Genomic DNA, 22,738 nt, shown 5'->3' with positions numbered 1-22,738 from the left:
CTGGTCCATGGGGTCACAAAGAGTCGGACACGACTAAACGACTAAACAACAATCCTAATAAATTGGGTGTTAAGCTATGGATCAACACATTTTCCAGCATTTTTGGACTTCTTTGGTGCTGTGGTTATGGAAGATGGTCATGATTAGCTCCCGCATTTCAGAATTTACTACTGCATAAATCTTTCGCATGGAAAATTGTTGAGACTTAAAATTGGGTTGCCTTCTGATGGATTCTTTCTCCCTACACTGAGAAAGAAATCTTTGTTTACTAGCAAGGAGAAATCCCCCCCCCCAAAAAAAACCTACAATGGCATTTAGATTAAATTGTACTCATATTAAGAAATGTGTGCAGCCAAATAAATCCTTGAATTTATGAGCCCTTTGGCAGTAGCTCTTGAGAATTTACTGTAATTTTAGTTCTAATGCAATTATACAAATGGAGTCTAATACAATTATACTGCCTTTATATGTTAAGTCTAAGAAGAATTAGGGTAATTCGCCTACCCGAACCTGCGAGGTTTCCTGAACACACCCAAATTGCAGTGGATCCGTCTCCTGAAAATCATCACCACACAGTGGGGAGAAAAATGGTTATGTGAATCTTCTTTTCCGGGGAATTGGTGACAGAGGCAATTCACGCTGTTATGACCCTTCAGGCAGATCATAGATTCATGCATTAGCACACCTCCCAAAATGGCCAGAGAATTGTTTACAAAGTGGCATGCAGCCTTTATTATATTCATGTGGTGTAGAAACCATGGTGTTTCTGTCTATCCATCCCCCACAACCTCCACAGGGCAAGAATAAGAATTGGACTCACAATGTCACAAGGAGCTGCCTTATATCAAGCCAGACTAGGTACGGCTCCATCTATCTCAGCGCTGTCTACATTGGCTGTCAGAAACTCACCAGATCTTTAGACTTGTGTCTTTGCCAGTTATAGCCAGAAGTGCCAAGGATTGAATCTGGAGCCTTTTGTGTACACAGCATATGAGCCACCACTGAGCTACAGCCTTTCCTGTGTAGATACTGTATATAGCAGGTACAATGCGATATCTACGATTATTTTAAGGTGTGACTGGGTGGTATTCAACTTGCTGAAATTGATAGTCCTTACTTAGCCATGTTCATTCATTTCAGTGGGTCTACTCATAGTTGGAGACTATCCACTGTGTCTGATATGAAGCACCAAACCCAGCATCCCTTTGTTCTGAAATGTGCAGGATATTCCAATTTATTTATCTGATTATTTGTTCTGCAGCATATGGGTCAAACCATTGTTCATGTTAAATGCATTTCTAGGCATTTATTATAGACCTTTTTTCATTTTGTAAGTAAGTCTAAGCCTCCCCTGCATTGCAGTTCTGCTGAAAATTCCCTGTGCCAGAAGTTGCCATTGGCCTTTGTGAAAACTTTCCTACTGGAACCAAAAACTATTTCTGAAGATGGATTTTTTGTTGTTGGGAGAAAACACTTAGTTGCCACACACACACACACACCACTCTGCATGCAGCGATTTCAACTCTGCTTCCCTCCCAATACTCTCCCAATTTCCATATGTTGTATGTTTACCCACATTTAACATCACATCTAATCTGGCCCTAGGAATTTGTTAAAAAACTGTTGTTTTTTCTATATGCACATACGTATATACATACACAGCTGAATGTACATCTACATTAAGCATCAAAAGAAAACTACTATTTCCAGTACCAAGGTGCAACATAGACATCATGACCATATCAAAATACAATATATGTTGCAACACAGAAAATAAAAAAGTTGGGCTGCAACTCTCTAAAACAAACTTCTGGAATGGAAAAGGAATACAAAAGACCAACAGAAGCACTTTGAGCAATATAAACCGCTGGACGGTGACCCACACAAACGTTTTGTAAAACAGACATGAAGGGATACTGAAACTACATTCTCTGAGAATGCTGACCCTGAGAACCATCTCTTGTGAAGGTCTTAGAGAGCTAAGTCACAGCCAAAAATCATTTTCTGCCTTGAAATTTATATGTTGCCGGCATAAATAGGGATGGGGAAGAAACTCAATTCCATTTTCATTTAGACCCACCTAATTTGCACTTTCTGAAATCATATGCAAGCCAAAACATAGCCATCCTCCAAAATTCTCACTTCTCTGAATTTTGCAATGCTATCTTTAAGCCAGGTAATGTGTACAAAAATGCATATACTAGGGTAAAGTGTGCATCGAAATGCATATATTAGAATTTATTTATTTATTTATTTAAATCTATTTTTGCAAGGCAATCTTCCAGTAGACAGTTGGTATGGCCTAACCCTAAGGCAAAATTGCATGCAAACATGTGCTTACTAGCAGAAATTCTCATTAAAGTGCTGATGAATTTTCAGGAGAACTTAACGAAAAAAGAATAACAAACCCACTTGAAAAAACAGAAACCGAGGGGGACCAAAACCAATAGATTCAACCAATCCCTAAATGTAAATAGGGGGACCTTTTTTGCTCATGCTTGCCTTTCCTTCTTTCCTTAGGGTTAAGCCATACCAGTGATGGGAGAATAGGTATTTTTAAAGTGATCATTCTAGGGACTCAGCTAGATGGGTGGAGTAAAAGCGTTTTATATGCATTGTATATGCATGATAACACCATGACCCCAGATGGCGTTCCATTTTTGCCAACGCAATTTCTCATACCAAGTTTAAAACACATTTAACTGAAATGCTTCTTTGATGTGCCTAGATGCAGCCTAGGTTGCACTTACATACTGGCAAAAAGCTCCACGTATGCAGTGATGTTGGAAGAATGCAAACCACCATCCCCACCATTGAAAGGTGGGTGGTGGTGTTGGGTGGACTGCAAAAGCAGCTGAAGCCAGGGGTGGATCTACTATGAAACTAATGAAGCTTAAGCTTCAGGGCCCCTGATCCCGGAGGGGCCCCATAAGTGACTTTAGTCCACATTACTTAAAAAAAACACATGTCTAGCAGATGCAACGAGTTGCATGTCTCAAATTTATTAATTTTGTTGTATGTATTTCAACAGCCCCAAAGCTTGAGAGTCAGTAGTTTAGATGTTGCAAAGGCTGTTGTAAACAACCCCATGGAAGAAAATAACAGTGGTTACTGAAACCTTGTTGCTGGTTGTGAAGGGGCTCCCATAATAGCTCAAGCTCACAGGGCCCCCAAAATGTAGGTCCACCACTGGCTGAAGCTGTTGTGCAGCAGCTAGTGCCAGTCTATAGAACAGGCCCTGCTGTACACCCCATGTTAATATGCCGGAGGAGAAAACTATGATTGACAGGGAGGGACATGTTGCCTATTCCTGCCCTGCAGTCTGCTAAATGTATAGATTAGAAGGGTTGATGTGCTTCAGTCACCGATGCCATTGTAAAAGTTCCTCTTGGGCAAATTTCAAATGCAGAAGTTTGGGAAGCCATTAGCACAGCTGTGTTCGCCTTGTGCCAGTGCAAACAGCCCTCCCTTTTTATATTCTGCTGGCAGTTGTGTGAATTGTCAGGCAGCGGTGTGCTTGACCACATACAGTCATTTCCATTCTCATTTTAATTGCCTTTTAAGGAGCGCTGAGGAGGTCCAAATAAATATAACGAGCTTCATCAGCCACCTGTGAAATCTCCCACGGCAGCCACACAGAAATATCAAGACGTTGGGAAAAAAATTAATAATAATAAGCATGTACAAGAAGAGCAAATCACAATTCCACCTGTGGAAGTAAACAGGAGGATTTGAGAAGGGCCTAAGAGAGCATCAAGGAGGTGGCGGGGGGGGGGGGGAGAGAACAGGTCCCTGTTGCTGGGAGCATGGAACTAAATCCTTTATTGAGAGGAAAGCAAAAGGTGAATCACGTGGCTGCCTCCTTCTGCAGGAGAGAGAATTTTGCAATTGCTCCAGAAAATCTATGAGGGATGCTGTCTGGTGGAAGCTTCCAATGCACACTTTACTCCTAGGCCAGTTCACGTTGTTCACATTTCTTTGCCCTCTGGGTGACTGCCCAAGAGCTATTCTCTGGCTGTTTCATCCCAACAAGCTTCTTTCACTCTTTCATAAGGCTCAGGGGGTGGTTTAATGACACTGTGCAGTGGTTGCCTTCGGTCATTTCATGTGCTACTCCCTTGTTTTCAGCAGGCCTTCTTGCCAGGCCTGGATCCAGGTTTGAGGGGCATCTCAGCAATGTGCAATCTGGCAATCCCTCAACATCACTATCCCTCAGTATAACTTTATTAGTGGTGAACTGTGGGCACCACCAGCCCTCTGATCTGAGGTGAGCGGATGCCTGCTACCCACAGCATTCCCATACAGCGTCACTCCATGGTAGGGATGGAATTCAATTCAGTTTGCATTCAAAGGTATTATTGTTTCAGAAACAATATGAGAACCGAAGCCAGTGGAGATGGTCCATTAGGGCAACCAGGGCTTAGACCTACCAAGTGAAATCCTCAGCAATTTATTTCTAAGTTTCCCCCAAATTCCCGAAGCCACACTTTTTTCTGTTTCTTCTGTAATCCATTTCAAAGTAGAGAGCGTCTTGGATACTTTTCTGCTAAACATCTGTCAAGGAGAAATTGCTGACAAAACTGTGCACAAATCTGTAAATTAGTCAAAACTATAATACAAAAAAAAGGCTTCTTTGGAAGATATACACGCCAAAATTCTGAAGAATTTTCATGAGGATTGTTATTATTATTATTATTATTCATAGAATCATAGAATCATAGAGTTGGAAGAGACCACAAGGGCCATTGAGTCCAACCCCCTGCCAAGCAGGAAACACCATCAGAGCACTCCTGACATATGGATGTCAAGCCTCTGCTTAAAGACCTCCAAAGAAGGAGACTCCACCACACTTATTATTATTATTATTTAATTAATTATTATTAATTATTAAATTATTATTATTATTATTATTATTATTATTATTATTATTATTTTAAAGAAAACGGATTCACAAATAGCTGCAGATAGGTGGGTACCAGAATTTGAGATTGGAAAAATGAGAAATCGAGAGAACCAAAACTGACAGTTCCATTCATTGGGCATTGCAGAAAATTTACAGTCATACGTGACTTGCAGATGCCTATGTTGTTGTTGCTGCTGCTATAGGCAAGACAAAGCTCAGGGTATCTGGGCCTAGTTCTCAGAGTAAGTGTTGGCACTACTGAGGCCTGCCAGAAATCTGAGGCCCCAAGGAGGCTGGATGCTGTTTCCTGCAATGATACTTGTTACGTCCGCACATTGTGGAGAGCGTAATATTCCTGGATTCTAAACTACGATAAACCCTAGATCTCACTACTTTCAGAATAAAAGTTCTTGTAGAAGTGAAAATAATGGAGGGGGGAAATCACATTGCAGTGACTTTATCATGTCATGAACAAATGTGAGAATTTGAGCTGAATTTTACAGGGATTTCACTATGAGCTATTTTAAAATTGTTCTCCTGGTGGAATAAAATATTCTGGATCAGCCAATCGTTTGGACCAGAGTGTGGTAATGGCACGGGAAAACAAAGTATGCAATCAGAACAACATGGGCCAGATGTTTTCATGTTCCTTACGGTATGCAGTTCTGAGCTGCAGTCCTGTGTGTGCCTCATGTACCTGTTGTTTGTGGGAGGGGAGCAAGGAGAGAAAATGACTAAAGGTGACTTAGAAGCAAATATATATTCCTTTGCATCCATAGACAGCCCTCCCGACTGAAGTCTGATTGTGGTGTGGGTGTGGAGGGGCAAAGAGGCTAACCATCCTCATGAATGGCTTTGAAGGAAATGAAAGTGAAATATGAGTAACATATGAAACCACTTTTAACACTTAAAAACGACAAGATTTCAAGTTGATGGTGTCTCTTTAAAAGCACTTCGTATATCAGCATGCCAGAGGTTGCTGCAATAAAAGTGACTTCTTCTGTGCGCTTTGCATATATGTTCCAAACTCTTGTGGGCTAAAAAAAACAACCCACACACAAACACACAAGAGGAGGTAAGTGGTCCTTTAGCACTTATTATCCTGCCAACAAAGTATCACTTACTGTGTGGTGTATTCATGCAAACAGCCCTAGGTGTTTTCCTAGCACTTGCCTCATCGCCATCCTCTGTTGAGAAAGCAGAACAGAGAACTGGGTGGCCCAAGAGATTTGTTACTTGTGGTGAAGGACAAGAGGGCTGTCTCGCCACTTCCACATGCAGGCAGTGCCAGATTTATGTATAGACTAAGTAGGCTGAAGCCTAGGGCTTCTATAGGGGGCCTCGCCAGCCCGCCCGCTCCCCAGCGGGCAGTCTCCCTTCTCCCAAAATTGCAAACCAATACTTCATGTGAGGGCAGGACAACTTGGGCCTCTAAATCTAAGGGGCCTCGCCAGCCTGCCCGCTCCCCAGTGCTGCAGTCTCTCCTCTCCCAAAATTGTAAACCCAAGACTTCATGCAAGGGCAGGGCAACTCCAGCTATGTCTCTACCTTCAGGTGGGAGATGGGTGGGCATCATTGGGGTGTGTGTCAAGGACTTGCAAGCCAAATTGAGACCCATGTCAGGCTAAATTTGGCCCGTGGGCTAGAGATTCCTTACCCTATCCTATGTAGGGTGCATCTGACTGCATGCAAAGGAGCTAAAAGTGCTAGGGAGGCAGGTTGGGCAAGCAAACAACTTCTAATTTTATGTAGCATTTTCTATGAACCATCTGTCATGGATGCTTTTCTTGAGATTCCTGCACTGCAGGGGGTTGGACTAGATGACCCTCAGGATCTCTCCCAACTCTAAAATTCTATGATTCTATGATTTTACGAAAATGCTTTTTATAAAAATAAAATAAGTAAAATAATTAGGTACCTCTCCATTTCATCCTCCATCGCTGGTTGGACATTTGTGGTTTGTTATTTGAAGGAAAGGTATTTTTCACATACAAATATAACAGAACCATGTATGGAAATTAAATTATTGACACAATCCTAAGCATGCTTACATGAAAGTTAACTCTCTCAAATACAATATGTCTTACTTAACAGAAAATATGTTTAGTATGGTCACCTTCATTCAATATACAGTTATTTTTTTTCTTTTGGAAAGTGAATATCCATTTATCCCTTTAAGAAGAGATGATTTTTTAAAAAATATCCACAAAACTATGAATGCTCAAATGAGTATGTGCTTTTGAGAATCTTGTCAGTTAAACAAAATTAAACATTCAAATCAACAACAAAACATCCTTTTAATTCTCTTTGGTTCACTGATTTTATTTTATTTTTAGAAAAATAGACATCAGGCCTCCAAGTCTCCATGAAAACCAATGTGGAGAGACCACTAAGTAAAGTAAAAAAAAAAAAAATCACCAAGAAGGAAAGAAGAGAATTCACATGGTTCCCGTTGCTAAGGAAACCATCATTTGTGCATGTTCCTTATTCCAACTTTGGCTCTCAGAGAGTGTCAATCATGTTAGGGCTTCAGGAGAAAGAAAGAGACAGAGAAAAGAGTAGATAAATGTATAGGTACAAATAGCATATGTGTGCATGCTGTGTAACTCAGCACAGCAAATTAAATATTGAAAATAATTCAACAATGGTGCCATGTCAGTGTATAGCATAATTCTTTTAACGGTGAGATGTATCATTAAGAACGACTCCAGACAGGGATGTGAGACGTTGTAGACGGGCTACTTTCTCTGTTGTGGGACAATATCTAGTGTTCACCCAACTGTTTAACACATTTCAGATCTTGACATGGGTATCTTGGACTGATAATGATGATTGTGTGTGTGTGTGTGTGTGTGTGTGTGTGTGTGTGTGCGCGCACACACACACACACACACACACGATGAAGCAAGCCACGTTTGAACCTTTTATCCCTGGTGCATGTGACTAAAGGCTAGCTTCTGAATAGATTCCAGATAGAGGGAGAAACAGGAGTCATTCATGCCTTCCAGTGGCTTCCAGCATGAGTTGTGGTAGCATGAAAAGCAACTCAGAGGCTTATAATCAGGCTGCACTTGTGCCATGATGTACCAGGCTGACCTACCCATGAAGAGGGCTGAGGTAGCCACCTCGGGTGGCAGAACCTTGGGGCAGAGCCCCTGCGGGCACCTTGCCTACTCTACCACCTTCGCTGCTGGTGGAGAAGCGGAGGCAGCTGCTTCCGGTGAGAACCTGTGAGATCTTATGTGCTCCACAAGTTCTTGGCAAAGTCTCACAAGATCTCATGCACTCTGTGAGATTTGGCAAGATTCCAGCAAGAGCTCACTTGGACCTGCTGCCGCTTCTTTGCAGGCACTGTCGCACAACCATATAAGGGAGGCTTGGGTAGCAGCAGGGCAGCACTTTCCCATTTAGCCTTTTATGGGTCCCCCATGACTGGTACCTCCAGGTTGGGGCTGTGTTTAGGACCCCCATGATATCTCCGATTGTGGGGATTTTTTCTAACAGCTGTTGCTCCAGAAATTGCTGTGATGAGACAAAAGCTGTCCCTTCAATTATATTTGCAGATCAATTTGCATATATATATATATATATATATATATATATATGAATATGAATATATATATATATGAATATATATGAATATATATATATATATATATATATATATATGAGAATATATATATATATATATATATATATATATATATATATATATTTATATATATATATATATTCATATTAAATATGTAATGATAGTTGTATTGATGAATTGCCTTCTATGTATAAGTCCCAATGTGATTTACAGACATAGCCTTTAAAATGTTTTCCAAAACAGTACAACTGGGAGGGCAGGTTTTAAAACACAAATCGAACAGCTAAGGCAGAAAACTTTTCATTTAGCCTTTTTGTATAACCCACTCCCCTGCCTGGATGACATGTCTGTTCAAAATGTTGCCTCACATAGGGGCACTTGGGAAGCGTGAACATAGACAATGGAGCAATCAATCTCATTTTGCAATACTGCAGTTCACATAGTTTTATTGAATACTTAGCAAACCTAGCCACCTGGTGAGGTAAGGTGGGTGGCAATCAGACAAAAGAGGGGAGCCTTCTCAGTGGTGGCACCCAGTTGTGGAATACTCTGCTAGGGAGGTTAGGCTGGTGCCTGCTTCCAAATATTTCTGGCAACAGGCAAATTCTTTTTTCTTCTTCTTTTTGCCTTTTAAATAATTTGAAACTTGGAGGAAATTAGTTATGCTGCTTTTAGCTGCTGTTTTTCTGTTTTTAGGGTTGTTGTTTTTTAAAAAATTGTTTGCTTTTTATTAATCACATTCTGTTTTTAAGTATTTATAAAGCTATCCCCAAACGCAGGGGCCCTTTAAATGGGCAATCTGAAAAGCATCTATTTAACTATTTATGCATTCATTTATTTACTTAAACCGATGAGATAGTTGTTCCTTAGCAGGTGACATACAAGATCAGGATTAAGACCAAACTCATTTTCATGGGCTTTGTGGGACCTGAATAATGTTAGTGATCAGTGCCCTGGGATGTTCATTTGGACAGAATTGGATCATAGGTAGGAAAACTATACCTTCCCAAAACTGCAACACCCAGAAGTGAACGCAATGATCCCATGAGCCTGACCCACCACGGTGATCAGTAGTCAACTGGAAGTCTTAAGGTCAAGGAACATAAATGAGAATATTCAGCCCTAGGTTAGCTTAAATGAAAGGCAGTAGGGTCAGCTGAGAACTGATTTGTGATACCATACTGCCCTAGAACCATAACTCATAATCTGGACAATGAGATTTTGTTTTGGAACCATAATTCATAATCTGGACAATGACAATGAGACTTTCTCTCTCTCTTTCTCTCCCCCCCCCTCTCTCTCTGTGTATTCCCCACAATTTTGATTGCACTTTGAATAAGCTGCAATTTAGTAGTCATGTTGTTGTTGTTGTTAATGAATTTATAATCCACATTTACGTAAAAAACAGCAAGATGGAGTACAACACATGAATATAAAAACAACAAAAGTAATCCTTTAAAACATCACCAGCAACCAAAATGGGGAGACAAAAAATTTAGGTGGACAGACTTAGCATATAGATTTCATTTACCGTATTTCCTATGGCTCACTAAAGCATTCTGCTTTGGGAGAAAAGCTGCAAATATTTGCCAAGGTTTTGGATTCTTGTTTATTTCAGTGGCTTATTTCTCAGCAAATCCAAGCTCTCTTTAAAGAGATGAATTAAATAAGTGACGTGTGCATATGCCACACACATATTTTAGGCGCCTTTTACAAGGAGTCCTGTTTTATAAGCCACTATTAATAAAAGAAATATTTTGAAGAGGAAACTAACAAAGATTGCTTCCTTCCCACCCCCCTTTTGCCTCTTTGTGTGTTCTGCTTTTCTTTTTGTTTTGGTAATGCAGGGACTGCAGAGAACTGACCCTTAAAGTTATAATGTCAGATTGGTAATAAACTGACATCCAGGGGAAAAAAGAAACCCACAAACCCGTTACTTCATTCTACCTTTTTGTGTTTTATCCTGTAATTAGACCTGCCACCATCAGGGACAATCTCTGTTATTAACAGCATCTCCCTCATGTCAGCAAGAGGACCAAAAGTATCTAAGTGAAAACATTCCCCTTAAGTACCAGGCTAAGATATGGACAGAAACTGGCATTCATACAAGCCATTTCCCCCCTTTTATTAACCTTCCTGTCATTAGGGACCTTCACTCTTGTCTATACAATTCTTGCTTCAACCTCTTTTAGTTTTCTGCTATATTGCCATTGGGGACCAGCCTTAAAGTTTTGTTACAAACTTCCCCTTTGACATTACAATTCAGGCCTATCTAGACCAGTAAAAAGGCCCTGTAGAAGGATTCAAATATGTAAACTAAAGAACAGTAGTCCACTGAATCACATTCTCAGACAGATTGACTGGAACCAAGTTAATATTTAGAAAAGGTGATCATGAATGTTCTATGGGGTGTATGAAGTGTTACGGGAGGTGTAGCACCTTTGGTGGGAGACACACCATGCTCCTTCTGGGGTAGTTCATCCAACTTTTGGTCCCCACTCTGCACTTTGCTGTCACCTGTGGCTCTTAGAAGCTGTTAGCCTGCAACAGCAGCCACGGCTTCAACTGGCTGGCTAAACTAGGCGAGGGTAGCCTATGGGTCTCCAAGCCTCGGTGCATTACAGATTTCCCCTTCATGCGAAGACGGGGTCAGGATTGAGCAGACAAGAGTAATAGTGGGTCCAACAGTCAAGAAGATGGTTACTGCACATGCTGTAGAAGGAAGTGAGGGGTAGATGAGGCTCATCTACCTGGGAAGGTAGCCCATCCAGGGGAAGGAAAACTCTGATCTTAAACCTCTGCTGCCTTGTGGGACATCTTCAGGAGAAGAATGCCTATAGAGTAAACCCTACACAAATCTGGAGTGCAGTCCCTAAGAGGACTGGATGGCGTCTTGTACGCCTCCTTCTGGCAACTCCTGCATCCAAACTGGTGCCACATGTACTGCTCTGCTTTCCTTTGACATCATCAGTGAGGCTGAGAAGGGGGTCTTGTCATCTAGACAGCCCAGGACCTTCATACACACTGCCCAGGCTTACGCCCTGAAGAGGTCATTTTGGTGCTGCTAATGCAGCAAAAACAATGCAGGAGACAGCAATTAAGGGTTCCTGGTATCTGCAGCCACAGCAGGCACTGTGATTCTCCAGCGGTTTGACTTCACCCCTGGAGGCACACTCCATTGTCTTCGTAAGCAGCTAGAATTTATGCTCGACACAATGCCCCTGCATAAGGAGGGAAAGGATCTTGTTTGGTGCCATACCATGCTCAAGTGGGTGTGTGAGCCATCCCTGCCATATTCTTCAGGTCTGGGCTGGAGAATGGGTAGTGAGGGTTGTGCTGAGTCTCAGAAAGCTGCAAAAAGTCTCACTGCTTTCCAAGCACCTCCAAGTCTCAATATACAGCTGGAGTCTTCATCTCCTCTTCAGGCTCAGGAGAAAAGACTTGTGAATGACTTTAATCCATCTTTATCACAGAGTTTTCTTTACTGCTGAGCTGAAATCAACAGTGTGTTTTCTCAGCATTTCTGTTCCTCATGACTGTGTCCCTTCCCTGGGGTGATTTTCTGAACCCTTGTGAAGAGGGTGTGAAACTGGGGGGGTGGGGAGAGGGAGGGAGGGAGGGAGAGAGAGGGAGAGAGAGAGGGAGAGAGAGAGAGAGAGAGAGAGAGAGAGAGAGAGAGAGAACTTCAGGAGAAAGAGGAAGCATTGCCCTTGATGTGGCAATAGGGCTGATTCTACATTGCTTAGATTCCATTATGTTCATGGAGGATAAGGCTATCAATAGCAGCCAGTCCTGATGACTGTGTATTACCTCCACTGTTGGAGACAGTATGCTTTTGGAGACTTGTTGGCTAGGAATTGCAAGTGGGGAAAATGTTGTTGCCCTCAGGTCCTGCTTGTGAGCTTTCCATAGGCATCCGGTTGATCAGGATGCTGAATTAGATAGGCCTTTGGCCTGACCTAGGAGGACACTTTTTATGTCCTTAGTTGATTAATTAGGATACACATCCAAATGTACATCCTGTTGAAAGTAAAGCAGTGCTGTTGAACACCTGAATGCAGATGCTGTCCCTGTGCATAGCTTTACTTGTAATGAATGTATTTTCAGATATGAATCCGAATGTCAATCCACAACTCCATCCCAGTCCACCCCCGCCCGCTTTGTATAACCATGTGTGTCTAATGCTGCATCAGGTCTTGCTATGGAGCACTGGCAGGCAATGAAACTGCTAGCACAACACAGCAGGACACAGTGTTGGTCCAGTTGTCTGCATTCCCCTTTCCCATCCCCTTTCAAAGTGAGGGCAAAAGAAGGGTTTCATGTGCCTCTACTGATACTCACCACATAGGGAAATCTGATTGGCTAAAGGATACTATGCTGTCATCATATGTGATTCTTGATTGGATGGGAGGATCACACAGTGAAGACACTCAAGTTTAAAAAAATAGCAGAGGAGCAGCAGCAATAGTCAGCAAAAATGTCTGCAAACATGTATGGGGGGAAATGCTCAAAAGAGTCGGCATCAGTCTGTCTCAAGAGACCATGGAAGAGTGTGCCATGCGGGGTAAAGACAAGCCATTGGAGAGTTAAAGTGTCTGCTAAGGCTGTAGAGACCAATAGGGGAGAGACATGTTTTATTGCAGCTGGGGCAGATGAAGGTGTCCAGTTTTGCTGTTACAGATGCACCATGGCGTTTCTTCTCCCTGAGCACCTCCCAGCAGTCATTTCTCCTCTGGTCACTGCTGTGGATCCATGACCTGACTATCTGTCTCCAGGCACTGTGGTCAAAAGAGTAGGAGGCACATTTCTTTTTTGGCAAAACCTTTCACATCTCCCCACAAATGGCAACTTTCACATGACAGTCAAAGCTCATGAAAGTTCTCGTTTCTTACTGAGATATCTCCCTATACAAGTAGGATTTAAAATGCTTCTTATTCTTCAGATATGTAGTTGAAGGTACTTTTTGGGGTGTGTTAGTCTTTGGGCCCATCACTTTGCTTTATAGCTTTTCAAAAAAAAAAAAAAGCCAAGATGAAAGGAGCTCTAGCTCCCTGCTGTTCCCTTTGCTTTTCTCCATGTGTGCTAAAATAATGCATGCAAAAAAGAACGGGCACAAGCCTTGGCACTAGAGAAACTGTGTTACTGAAGGCTCAAGACAGATCTTGACACACGTCACCTTTTTTTAATATAAACAAATATGCACACACAACAGCGGCAGTTGGTACCTGCTTTGCCCAGAATTATCTAGGACCAATTGCATCGCCGGCATTGCTCAGGTTGCTCTGACTATTATTATTATTAATATTATCATGATCATGATCATTATTTTGATTTATACACCGCCTTTTTCCCTGCCGAAACTCAAGACTATTTACAGGTAAAAATGAGAACCATTAAAACATGGGGGGGGGGACAATAATTAAAAACAACACAGCAGCAGCCCTTCATTAAAAGCAGTCAGCTCCCTGTTGAAACAAAAAAGTCTTCCCCTGCTGGTGGAAGGACAACAAGGAGGGAGGCAATCTGAATAGTTTTGCCTTTGCCTTATTTCTGGGCTGTGCCATCTCTTAGGCTACTTATACAGAACTAAACCTTACTGGCAGGAAGGTGCCAGTGGAATATGATTCATTGTGGAAGGAGTAAAGGAAAGGAATCGTTATTCCAAGGAGATGAAGTGTTCACCAGCGGAAGCAGTAGTGGTAGGTAGCCACTTACAGGATTTAATAATGTATAGTTTTATTAGCACTGATGGTATCGTACTGATGGTATATGCAGTGCTATCTCCTTACCAGTCTGGTAGCACATGGTTGCCTCTGCACACAACAGGAACGGAAAGCTACAGTGAGAGCTGGAATTCACTATCAGCCAGCATTATAGCTGCAGTTCATGACTCCCATGAAGAAAGTGGTCATTGGGAGAGTTGGCTGTGATTTGTCACATAGCCAGCTCCAGGTTTAAGGGATCTATTGGCAAAGTGTCCTCTGACGGGCCTTGTAGGAATGATCGCTGGGTCTGAAGCACACACCCCACCCGCAGGCAGCCTCAGCCTGCCTGCACGCGTGACCTTGGGGTGCGGGGCACACTCCCCCTCACAGACAAAGCCACAGCTGTCTGAACATTGTGCCCTTTGTCTAACCTTTTGTGGTCTCAGTAGTCTGTGGTGTCCTGCCTGTGACCTTTGTCTGAGACCTTTGTCTCCTTCTTCATACAGGGGAAAATGATGCGGTGGAAACAGGTGCCAAAATAACTTTGTGCCACCCCACGATCTTGGGACTGGAAGATGTGTAAAGGTCACATCCCAAAATATATCTGCCTGGGTTTGCATATTGTGTCAATAAAAGGAGCCTCCACAGAGCTGGCCAGTAGCTTGCTTGCAGCTCACCTGTGCACAGCTCACCTGCATTATCAACTCCTGCCATGTCCTTCACTTCAGGGCCCCTGGCATAGGTACCTAGTAATGTCGATAGTGGTGGGCATCAGAAGCATATAACAGTAGTCCAATAGAACCTCAATTTTTTATTATTTATTTATTTATTTATTTATTTACAAATGTCCCTGTTGGAGTGCCACTAAAAGACATTGTGGGAAGTAAAAGTTCTGAAGTAGCAAGTAAATAACAGCATCAGGTTCATTCTCAAAAATTATATGGAACAAAAGGCTTGGGGGGCAGGCCTGAAAGAAAGATACAACCCAAGGCCCCTGTAGGTGCCTGGGAGCCACCACTTAAATTTCTCAAAGTGGCCCTTTTGATAGCTACAAATTGGGAATAAGCTATTTGTCGTTTACTCGGTGAACAAAGGATAGACGGTGTGCTATGTAAGTATATTTGGTTTGAGAGACACCACGCTCAAATAAAATGACTCAACGACTCAAGCAGGCTTTGTGAAAGCATTGTACAGTATCTGTGCCAAGGTAAAAGTAATGAGATTTAAATTAACTATAAAATAATTTGAGCTGAACAACAAGGGAAAACAAACTCCTAATAGCATGTGGAATAGTTTGCCAGGAAAAGTGGTGTTAGCATCATTATATTAAGCCATAAAAAGAATGGTCTAGACAAAGCAGAGTAGATTATACTGTTAGGGGCCGAACCTACATTAGCTGTTTAGGGGAGGAAATGGATTAGATGACCTAATAAAGCATTTCTACAGTCTAATGATGATGATAAACTAAGTCAATACCTCTAGGGGATTTTCCTCCTCACAAACCCTGAGGAGAAGGTAATATGGCCAAATTAATTCTTCATATAATTCAAGTGAGTTACATCAATACTGAAGTGGACCTGAGGTCTTTAGCATCAAAATAAGTCTTGGAGGGGGGAAACACCCAACGCCTTTTTCTTTTTTCAATAATTTTCCAGACATGCTATAATAATTGTAGACTGCTTAGAGTTTATTTAGTTTATTTAGTTAATCACTGCAGTGCTTAGTCACTTCTGTACAATGCCTGGCCCATGCATTTTCCAGTGTGGTGACCAGCTTAGTACCCAAGAGTATTGTGGCATCCCCTTGCAGACAATAGAGCCCTGGGTGGTATCCCTTTCAGTTCCCTAAGCCAATTATTCCATGATAGTTTTGAGAATGAACATGAGGTTATATACTTTACACTTTAGAACTGAGAAGTAAGTCATGAGGGAGGGAGGAGACACAAAGGCATCTCTTCCAACTCTATGATTCTATGATTCTATGATTCATTCCTGCACCTCATCCCACTCAAGCAGTCCTACTGGGGTTTCTGATTGCCTCAGAGATATTCCCGTTCCTCTCCCTGATCCCCCCCCCCCTGCACTGCTGAAAACGTAAATCTTGGGCAGAAAAAACCAAGACAGAGCCGCTTTTGCATCCAGAGCCCTACCTGCTCGCACCAGCCAGGGCACCGTTATAGTCATTGCATTTCTCTTCCATTTACACTTCTCACGACATTTCAGAATTTAATCCGTCATTGCTACTTTTTGTACTTCCCTTCCTCATAACTGGGTCTCTCTGTTTCTGAGCCATTAAGTCGCTTCCCTTTGCAAATCTTTCCATCGGGGGAAAAAAAATCCTTTTCTGTTTAGCTTACGGTTTGAAAAGGAATTTGAGCATTTCTTTCCTAAGTTTTATTTTACATAAAAGGTATATTATAAAATGAAAAGCGAGTTGGGAGGTGGGGAGGGAATGATGCATTGTATGATGTGGTCCGCAAATGGAACAAAGGGGTATTTTTAATTCATGCAGTAAATAGAAAATAAAGAGACTGCCTTAGTTTACTATATGTCAACAAAACTGCAGCTTTAACTGGAGAATAAAAGGAACTCAATAACTCTTTGGTAAGTTAAAGAGTTTAGCAGGAAATCAACAAATATGGAGGGGGGCATTTATATTTGCCACTTCCTTGCAGTTGGGGGTTTTCAGTGGAAGGGCCACTGTTTAGGGCTTTAAGAAGACAAGATATCACCCAGCTACTGTGCCTTTTGGTTTGGTTTCCTTCCAATGAGATGTGGCCAAGGTGGCTTGTATATGCACCCTCACTGTGTAATTATGTTTTTATATACTTTTAAAAAAATCACAATCTCCTCACTGCACTTTTGGTTGTTGTTAACACTATTTTTATCCTATTTTTCAAACAGGTCTCAGAGACTCAAATCATTCTTTTGAGGGGGGGGGGGGCAGAGGCAGAGAGAGTCAGAAAAAGAAGCCCAGACATCAGGCTTACCAACTAAAAAGACAAGACATGCAGGGAAATGGTGGTGGTGAGGCTGTTTATATTTTGTTCTGGCTAGGGGTGGTCAAAGGCCTCACTTTCCTTTCTGCCCTCTATTCATCACATGCAGCTTTGCTTTCGTTCCACTGCAGTTCATCTTCTACCAAATTCCATGGTCATTACATTATTACACCCTGTTAATTTAAATGTAAAGGAAATGCAATGCAAGTGGGGGATTCACCATACTGGATGAGACAAGGGAGTCCCTCAGCCTAGCTCTGTGGAGCTCCTGACGGCGCCTGCTCAATGCTTGAGTAGGTAGAAGCTGCTGTTGGCATATATCCTCAAATGGGGCATATCACTTCCTCTTTTCCATAGCTGTGCCACATTCATCATTCAGAATGAATTTAATTCCACCAAATACAAAAAAGAATGCCGAGGATGCATATAGAGAGGGGGGAGCAGGTCAAACCTGCAAGCGAACGTAGCCACCTGCTGTGGGTCTCCAAAGCAGTCCACAATGATACCACTTGAAGGGCCTTGAAAATTAACTGGCAAATGAAGGGGTGAGTCAGCCCATTTTGCAAGTACTAGCTTATTTATTTATTACATTTTGTGTCCCACATTTTCCCCAAGGTGTTCCAGATGGTGACCTCCTTCCGTTTTCTCCTCACAACAACCACATAAGGTGGTTTAGGCAGTGAGAAGTTCATTGGACCAGAATCACCCAGCTTCATGGCCCAGTAAGAACCAAAACCTGTATACCCCCAGGTGCACTCAGCTCTGTAACCACTACAACACACCGCAGTGCCCCATTCTCCTCAGCAGCAGCAGAGCAAGCTGATCGGGAGCCTGGGGTGGCGCGCATGCCCTGCGCCCAGGGGCGGGGCCAGCCATGCGGGGGGCGGGACCAGTCAGGGCAAGACGCCCCATGGGGCCTCCAAGGAGTCTGCCTGCCTCCTCTCACTCAGCTGCCCTACAGCTGAGAGGGAGGTGGCGGGCGGACCGTTCGGGGCAGTGCAGAGCCTGCTGGTGCCCAAGCCACCACGTCACTCCCAGGAGAGACGCATGGCTCGGGCGCGCTGCAGGCCTCGCAGTGAGTGCTGCCTGCCATTTTGTCACCCCCCTCAGAGGTGACACCCGGGTCGGACCGCGCCCACCGCCCCCCTTCCTCCACCCCTGCTCCTCAGGCTCCCATGACTCTCATCACTACCTGTGCTCTGGCCACTGTTACTACAGCCAGCTTCTATTACTTGCTTCTCATTTCCTTTTCCTTTGGCAGCAGAGGAAGCTTTGTCCCTCTCCCCATTTCACCCTACACTCTGTGGATACTGTCGTTAGGGAGCCTGCCAATTAAATAGTTCTGTTTGGCAAACTAGATTAGTTATACTTTGATCTCTTCTTTTGTTTCTTTGTCTCTTTTAGATCCAAATCAAGCTGCTTAGAAATCTCCCCCACCCTCCGCCTTTTTTTGGTTATGGTTTTGCTTCCTCTTGTGATAGAGCTGGGTGTATTTGCAAGGGCAGGGGAGGAAATGGGGTGAGGAAGGGACTGGTGACCAGAACCAGAGACAGATTTGGTGGATACTGCAGAGGGGACAGGATTTTAGTTTATTTTGCTGAGGTGCAACCAGAAATGGAACACACGTGTAATGGACTGTTGGTAAGACCCAGTACACTGCTTGCTGTTTTTAATCTAACACTGTTATTGGTGGCCCTGAAATCCTACTAGGAATAAATAATCCCAAACTTTTTAAAAGACACTTGCTATAATGTTGAACAGAACGAGCAAAAGAAAATAATTTGCATTATGAAAAACCCAGTAAATAATATATGCTGAAGAACAGTGTGCTGCTTCAGAGTCCGGAAGAATATTGCTTAGAGAAATTTTTTGTTTAAAACATTTATTGGAGACATATATTATAGTATATCATTTTCTGGCTGGGAGCCATGCAATATGTGTCTTTACAAAAAAATTACCTTGTAATATGAGACCCTCCAAGGCATAATTATATAATAAAAGTTCTTATTGGGAAAACTGGAAGTAGGCCAAGCCTTGTCCAAATATAGTGAATGTCAGTGCCAAATTTATTATCCTTAGCTATTAACAGGAGAAGGCAGGTTTTGTTTACCAAGCCTAATTCTCTCCTAATTACAGCCACTATAAAATAATTACTATCCATGGGATAACAACACAAGACAGAGTGACTAACAGAAGAAACTGCAGGGGTTAGAAAACAGAGTGCAATTCTGTGTCATTTTGAACAGATTGTGTACTGCCATGAACAAATTAACGGACTTCATTAAGGAATTATATTTTAAGAGTGGCTTTGCGGTGAAGCAGTAAAGCAATTAATGCGTCTTATTTGGTCCTTTAGATCTGAGTTCCAGTGCAGTTTGAGAAAGCGACTTAATTTTTGTTTTGATATATCAGGTTTAATAGGTTGCAAGCAACGTTACAGAGCGAGGTGCTTAATGAAAAATCTACTGGATGGATTCTGTTATGGACAAATGATGTTTCTTGTTTGACTTTCTGTGTGTATTTTTGAGCGACGTCCTTTGCCAAATGGATTTCATTAAGATAGCAAGGGATCTTGCCTCCCCCCTCCAAAAAAGGCAATGTATATTTGAATAATCACAATAATGTTTTCCCCTTAATTTTTATTTAACAGTTCACGTGCATTTTTTAAAAGAAAAGAGGGGAAATTCTTTTTTAATATTTTGAGCAAAAAACCCATTAAAGCTTGCAATATTGTTTCAATATTTCATAGTTGCTTTGCTCACAAACCAAAAAGGGATATTATTATCCTGTTGAAGCATGCTGCTTCATTAAAGTTACAGTGTGCTGCCCACCCCTGCATCTCCTAACCTCTTCTGTCTCATCACACAACCTGAGGTGCAGAACAGACCCAGCTGTAGCTCTCTGCACAATTACAACGTATGTATCAAAATCAACCCATACACAACATATTCGCAGTGGAAAAGGTTAGAGGTCAAGTTTTCCTCCCTCTGTGGAGGGCCACTTCACCCGAAAGAAGGACAAACTCCCTTATTTTGGTGACTTCGTGGAAACTGGCAAACTCAACGCACTTGGGGAGTCTGTTTTACAGACCACTTTTAATAGGCCTCCAGATGGCCACATGAAAGCAAAAGGATTATTATAGCAGCCCCCAGCTGTGCCATTCTAGATAAAGGTATATAAGAGTTCCCTTTACAACCCCCTCCTCTTTTTAAGGATTTATAACTTGATCATAAAAATTCTCCCAGCACTGTAAGCAAGCAGATAACTTAGCCTGGAAATCATCTTTTGGATTCATTTATTTTACAAATAGTGCATCTTTTTTCTTATTCTTGGATTTCTGAGCAATACTAGACAGTGTGTGGGGAGCATTGATAGGTTTTGAAGTATTTATTTTCCATTAGATGTTTATGAAACAGTAAAATGTATTTTCAGGCTCTTTGGGCAAGTTCTGCCCCCAGCAGATGTAAATAAATATATTTCCTTCCACATTAAATTCTGTTCTTCCAAATTTTATCCATTATAAGTCTATTATATAGAGTGGTTTAAGAAAAGAAATTTAAGGGCTAGGATAAATAACTGAAGAAAAGGTAAAGTATGTGTAATGGAAGGAGAAGGATGATTAGTGTTTTTTTAATATAAAAAGGTATATAAAAATGATACTGAAAGCAGTAAATGTTAGTAATGAATCTTCATTTGTGTATTAAAGTAATATCAATATAGATCTTAGCTCTCTCCAGTTGAAGGAACATTATGATCTCCAATCACACAATCTCACATAAAATACTGTGTTTTCTTCCCAGTTTCAGCTCCCATGGGATGAGATTCTAGAATTTTATATGGTATGCAAAATAAAATTAAAGAACAGCATCGCTCATTCCTTTGGGGTTTTGTCTGCTGTTAAGTTCAAAGAGATATTTATATTTGGAATGTGTATACTTAGAAAGACTGAATTAGTGCCACTTCCCCACCTAATATCTATTAAAGAAAGCAAGATATTTGATTAGTTTTGTTAGCTTTTTTTCCAGGACTGCCCTCCTCATTCTGTTCTAAGCTCAGCTGGAAATAAAAACAAATGGTCTCAGTTTGGTGGTGTGTGTCTATGTGTGACCACCCCAAGAGTTCCACTGTTGCAGGGAGATGTCAGAAGCAAGCTGGCAGTAAACCACGCCATGCAAGTTGGAGTTAACTCTTTATTAGAAAAACACAATCTGCCCAGACCTGGCAGAGTATCAGGCCTAATGAACACAGCAACTCATTTCCAGCAGGTCTTGCATCCATGAAACAGTTGCTCAGACTAAAAGTCCCTGCCTCCTCACAGCTACCTCTTGGCCTCCCTCCTCCCCTGCTTCAACTTCCCTGATTATGGTCTTCTATCTGCCACAGCATCTTAAAAAGCAGAGACATCACCTTGCCAACAAAGGTCTGTATAGTTAAAGCCATGGTTTTCCCAGTAGTGATGTAGGGAAGTGAGAGCTGGACCATAAAGAAGGCTGATCACAGAAGAATTGATGCTTTTGAATTCTGGTGCTGGAGGAGACTCTTGAGAGTCCCATGGACTGCAAGAAGATCAAACGCATCCATTCTTAAGGAAATCAGCCCTGAGTGGTCACTGGAAGGACAGATCATGAAGCTGAGGCTCCAATACTTTGGCCACCTCATGAGAAGAGAAGACTCCCTGGAAAAGACCCTGATGTTGGGAAAGATGGAGGGCACAAGGAGAAGGGGACGAAAGAGGACGAGATGGTTGGAGTGTTCTCGAAGCTACAAACATGAGTCAGACCAAACTGTGGGAGGCAGTGGAAGACAGGAGTGCCTGGCGTGCTCTGGCCCATGGGGTCACGAAGAGTCAGACACGACTAAATGACTAAACAACAACATCTGCCATAGACTCTTGCGGCTCACTAAACCCTGTTACACCTTCAGCTTCTGACACCACCTCTTCCCCGTCTTCTCCTCCTTTTCCCTGTGACTACTCATCATTGTCCCACCACCACTCCCTCGGCTCTGAGCCTTTCGCCTTGGTGGCTCCCCAGCTGGTTCCTCCCACCATTCCTCTGCATCCAGCCAGTCCATGACAGGAGAACAGATTTTCTAGGCATAGGAGGTCAGATGAGACACAGTGGTAGCACATTTGTACAATGTGTTTGAATGTTACATTGGATTGCTGGACAAGGATAACCGGCAGTCTGACCCAGTCTAAGCATAGCAAGGGTAGCAATGCAACACTGCAAGGAAGGAAGAACTAGTAAGAGACGGTGCAATTCATTCTTTTCTGAGCCCCTTGCATGCCCTGTGAGTATAGCTATGGTCCAGCAACAAACGGAAAGCCATAGGTTTCCCATCAGAGGTGCCAACTAATCAATCACAAGACACAGCACGTGCACACCATTTGAATGGCAATGCCCATCAACTTTGGGGGCCCCAGCCCCCTCAAATACTTTATGTGGAGGCAGAAGGGACCTTGGCCCCTAGAAGTTGGTTCCTACGTTTCCCATCATCCTCTATGATTCTATATGTATGCTTTAGTTGAGATCCCTGCA

General features: G+C 42.4%; 1 protein-coding gene across 2 annotated transcripts in view; it reads right to left on the bottom strand.

Annotated features, from left to right (window-relative positions):
* LOC308478964 (uncharacterized protein) overlaps positions 1–22,738 on the bottom strand; it is a 425,355-nt gene that overhangs the window by 119,542 nt on the left and 283,075 nt on the right. The window contains exon 3 of one of the 2 annotated variants that reach the window (XR_013987401.1): positions 12,975–13,273. The exons of the other annotated variant lie outside the window; for it this stretch is intronic. The gene's annotated coding sequence lies outside the window, so the exon portion shown is untranslated. Of the gene's footprint in view, positions 1–12,974; positions 13,274–22,738 lie in introns of those variants that run through there. 2 annotated transcript variants of the gene reach the window in all.

The sequence above is a fragment of the Podarcis pityusensis genome (assembly GCF_964106645.2).
Source record: "Podarcis pityusensis genome assembly, chromosome: 1".
In the NCBI taxonomy this organism is placed as follows: Eukaryota; Metazoa; Chordata; class Lepidosauria; order Squamata; family Lacertidae; genus Podarcis; species Podarcis pityusensis.
Note: the sequence above shows the minus strand (reverse complement) of the source record. Positions and strands in the feature narration are given on the sequence as shown.